The sequence below is a fragment of the Lygodium microphyllum genome, chromosome 23, assembly GCF_053477565.2.
Source record: "Lygodium microphyllum isolate KBCC chromosome 23, Lygodium_microphyllum_v1.1.10, whole genome shotgun sequence".
In the NCBI taxonomy this organism is placed as follows: domain Eukaryota; kingdom Viridiplantae; phylum Streptophyta; class Polypodiopsida; order Schizaeales; family Lygodiaceae; genus Lygodium; species Lygodium microphyllum.
In genome coordinates, this window is record NC_141157.1 from 104,393,780 (window position 1) to 104,398,953 (window position 5,174).

Genomic DNA, 5,174 nt, shown 5'->3' on the forward strand with positions numbered 1-5,174 from the left:
GGGGCAATTTATTTAATGAACATTTGCATCACTTTGAACATCGGTATGACGCCTGTATCTTGTAGTGATACTAGTGTCTAGGGTGAACAAATGACATGTCTTTTTCCTCCAGCTATCACCTTATAACCATTTCCAAACTCTTTAATAAAACATCCATGCTTATTGAACCAAAATTGTAGACTTTGCCTTGCCATTTGCCCAACTGATAGCAAATTCTTAGTAATTTAAGGAACATGTAGGACATCATGTAAATTCTTCTTCTAACCATCATGTATAACCAAAGGAACTACACCCTTATGCTTAATATTATGTGATTGGAGACCCCTTAATTAACATACCATACATCATCTAACTTATGGTCCTTAGTGGCATTACTTTGGGCTGATTTCAATGAGTTGATGTCATTGCTTGTTCAAAAAGAGGTCAAGCTTGGATTAGATATTGGATCAAGTAGCTCAAAAAGTTGAGATGCGGTCTTCTACTCAAATCAAAGAGGCCATGGTAGCAATGGTAGAGTGTCCTCTCATGGTCAGGGGACTAACCAAAATGCATATCAGAATGTGAATACTTAGTATGTGCACAATAGTAGAGGTGGTGGATACCTCCAAGCAACAAGGGGGAGATCCAACTCTAGAGGTAGAGGTTCATTGCAATCTCAGAATACGAATAAGCTGTCCAATAAGGACAAGGACTATCACTATTGTGGTAAATATGGAAAAATTACTAAGAATGGCTAGCAGAAACAAGAAAATTAAAAAACTAGAGGTAAGCAATATGATCATTATGCATCATCTAGCAATGTTGATGATTGTAGTGTTGATTGAATGTTTGGTATGGCCTATGTTTGGAATAATTGCACTAAGGAGACCATAAGTCAGATGATGTATGGTACATTAACTAAGGGGCCTCCAATCACACAATGTTAAGCATAAGGATGTAGTTCCATTGGTTATACATGATGGTTAGAAGAAGAATTTGCATGATGTCCTACATGTTCTTCAATTATTAAGGATTTGCTATCAATTAGGCAAATGGCATAGCAAAATCTACAATTTTGGTTCAATAAACATGGATGTTTTATTGAAGAGTTTGGAAATGGTTGTAAGCTGATAGCTTGAGAAAAAAGACATGTTATTTGTTTAGCCTAGATGCTAATATTCCATAGCTAAGAGTAGATAGTGTACAATTAGAGATATTGAGATTTGGTATAAGCGCATTGGACATATCAATGTCCAAAGGTTGTATACTATGCAAAAGAAGCAATTGTATAGGCTTGCCAAAGTTTGCCTACTCGGATTTAGGTCATGTTTGATGCATGTCAGTTTGCTAAGTAGTCTTGATTTCTATTCATGAAGAATATTCTCAAAACAAATAGACTAGACCATTGTTGTTGATCCATTTAGATGTTTGGGGACTAGCCCATAATGTTTCTCTTGGTGGATCCCAATATTATGTCACATTCATTGGTAATTTCAACAGATATACATGGGTGTATATCTTGAAGTAGAAGGATAAAGTACTTGTTTTTGAATATTTTAAGCAATAGGTTGAGAAGGAATTAGACTATTCTATCTCTTGTTTACACATGCACTTTATTATTGGGTTGAAGCCATAATGATAACTATGTATATGCTAAATCTCACTCCTATAACAAGTATTCATGACATGATACCTTATCAAAAATTGTATGGACACAAGCCGCGGATGTTAACTATCTTAAAGGCTTTGGCTACATTGCACATTCTAGATGAAAAGAGAAAAAAGTTAGATCCTAAGGCATAAAAATGTGTGTTTATTGGCTATGCTTAGGAACAGAAAGCTTACAAATGCTTTGATCCATCTACATGGGAATCTATTAGCAACAAAGATGTCATACTTGATGAGTTGGCTTCGTGGTAAGGTTCCTTTGCTATTGTTCCCTATGATCAGTCTTCAAATCATGTATCTATTGCTATTCCACATCATAGTACTACTATGTTTGGACCTACAAGTGACGTATCTTCAAGTGTTTCTCCTTGGAGTGGCAGATTACACAGTCATGCATCACCATCCACTGATAGTGCTATGTCAATGAGGGAGAGAAGTGAAGCAAAAGGCAAAGGCAAAGAGAATGTTCTTGATGATGCTACTAGGATGTTGACTTCAAGATATGACTCAGCTAACATCTTGGATAGTGAATTTGGAATTTCATCCATTTATACCCTTGAAGTTAAGGAGAATATATATGTCCTTCCTCATGAGGAGAGAGGGGAGTCAAGCAATCCACCTCTGTTCAAAACATCAAAGAGGGTGAGATACCCTACTGGCATGCTTATATATAGTGGATTTTCAACAATGCATTATGCATATATGACAACATTCATGGAACATTGATAGCCTACTACATTCAGTGAGGTTGTTGTGGACAAAAATTGGTGATATAAGATAATGGATGAGGATATGAATGCACCAACTCAAAATAGACTTGGGAATTAGTAGCACTACATGATGGTAAGAAGTCAATAGGTTATAAATGGGTCTATAACGTTAAGTATAAGTCAGATGCCACCATTGAAGGGTATAAAGCTAGGCTAGTGGCAAAAGGATATCACAACAATATGCCCTAGATCATGAAGAGACATTTAGCCCCATTGTCAAAATGGCAACCATCACAATAGTTATTGCATTGGCTGCAACAAAGGGCTGGAAATTACACCAAATGGATGTTAAGAATGCATTTTTTTAATGGAGACTTGGCAGAAGAGGTGTTTATGGATCAGCAAGAAGGGAATGTCCACACCCTCAATATCCGTACTATGTATGCAAACTGAAAAAGGCACTTTATGGGCTGAAATATGGTCCAAGAACTTGGCATGCATGGATTAGTACTTACTTGTAGAGCCTTGGATTTGTAGTTGGAAAGGCTTATCATAATCTGTTTCCTAACAAAACAAATGCAAGTCTTGTGATACTAGTGATCTATCTAGAAGTCTTGTGATACTAGTGATCTATGTAGATGATCTAATCATTATAGGGGATGATAACATTGAGGTACACAATGTTATGGCCATGCTGATAACATTGAGGTACACAATCATTATAGGGGATGATAACATTGAGGTACACAATGTTATGGCCATGCTAAAAACTAAATTTGATATGAAGGATTTGGGAGAGCTGAAGCTCTTTCTAGGCATTGAGATTGTGAATTCAGCTGATGGACTTTGGTTGATACAAAGACAGTATGCACTTGAGATGTTGACAAACTACAAACCTTTGGATACTCCACCAGATTAGAATAGTATGTTGAATGTTAACAATGGAGCTGAAATTTGAAATATTACTATGTACAAGTAGATGGTAGAAAGTCTCATCTACCTTACCATTACTAGGCCTAATCTCAGATACTCAATTGGAATTATTAGTCAATTCATGTAGAATCCGAGAAGACCTCACTTGGATCTAGTGAGAAGAATTATGTGCTATGTCAAGGCTAGAGTAGACTATAGACTCTTCTATGAGAGTGATAAGCACTTAAAGCTCATGGGGTATACTATTACAGATTGGGTAGGTTGTCTATATGATAGAAGGTCTACTAGTGGATATGCTTTCAGCCTTGGCAATGGTATGACTAGTTGGAGTAGCAAGAAGCTACCAATAGTTGCACTCCCTAGTACTGAGGCAAAGGATAGAGGTGTTGCATTAGTAGCTTTTGAGATTACTTGGTTATTGAAGTTATTGATAGATTTAGGTATGCAAATAGATACTCTAGTCACATTGCATGTGACAATATGAGCAGTGTACTTTTAGCTACAAATCCTGTGTATCATGCTAGGACAAAACACATTGAGATACGTTATCATTTCATATGAGAGATGGTACTTGCAAGTAAGATAGATCTCATGCATGTCAAAACTGAAGACCATGTAGTTGATATCTTTACCAAGTCATTATGTAAAGATAAGTTCAGTCACTTTAGAGAGTTCCTTGGATTACAATGTCCTTCTTGAGCTTGAGGGGGAGTGTTGAGAATCAAGCTCTACTAACTATATAGTACAGCTATAGCTTAGTTGTGTAGCTTTCATCCATTACCATCATGTATGATACAATAAGTGAGTTAGTGACTCAACCAATGTTAGTAAGTATGGTTAGTTAGTGACCGATCTCTCCTATTAGTTGTGTGTGACTGAGTTAGTGTACTTGTTATTTAGCTACCCCACATATCGTCATTGTCGGGCTCTCTTGCCTCCACCTTTTATTAGGCCGCGGCCTATAGACGGCCTCTAAGTACCGCCCCTTAGAATCCTTCAATGTCTCCAGCTCTGGACCTTACAACATGAGTGGTGTTCCTTCTGCCAGCATATCTGGTTTTGGCCGCGGTCACTCGAGATAAGCTCGTGGTAGCCGATTCTGGTGACAACAAAGAAGATGACGGGACTGCGGGTCCACGTCCACCACATGTGCCATCTATTTGGGTGCCAAGAAAACTAATTATTGGTGTCTATCGAGATCCGCAAAATTTTGAGGGTTTGTCGCCGGGGACTGAGAGGAGGCCGAAGGTTGGCCCGCAGACAAAGGTGGCGTTATCCCTCCACCGTCTAGAGCGAGGGGTAGCGTTGCTCCGTTTCCGGCCTCACGCGGTCCCCCCTCCTTCAAGGACGGAGAGATGCCAGTTCCCTCCGGGCGGCTACGATCTCGTCCACTCGAGACTTGGAGACGGGCGCCGCTGCGAAGGGCCGCATCCAAGAACGGCCTCGCGTCCCAGTACACGTACCGTACACATCCGCCCAACCGTACCGTACACATCCGCCCAAACGTACGGTATATGCAGAGTATTAAAAACAGCTCTACTTCGAAGTTATATATGACACATACTTATGCATGGATGCTAGAATCGTTATGAACACTACACAGCGCTAGTTGTATGAGCTTTGGTGCATGAACACTAGTACTGTGCTCAGCATACTAGTCCACATATTATTCCCCGGTTATCTCCATGTTGGGAAATCCCTTAAGCCCATTTACATTATTGAGGACCTTACTATGGAGGATAAGGAACAATTGCTTAACTTGTTGGAGGAATACAGAGATGTTTTTGCCTCAACCTTAAGGGTATTTCCTTGCAAGTTCTCACCCACAAGATTCCTCTAAGGGATGGTACCAAAAGCTAATCAACAGTGAGCCTATCCAATGAA

The 5,174-nt window shown here is 39.2% G+C and overlaps 1 pseudogene; it reads right to left on the reverse strand.

Moving 5' to 3' along the window:
• Positions 1-4,543: 4,543 nt before the first annotated feature.
• Positions 4,544-4,764, reverse strand: LOC148016565 (signal recognition particle RNA; annotated as a pseudogene).
• Positions 4,765-5,174: the final 410 nt, after the last annotated feature.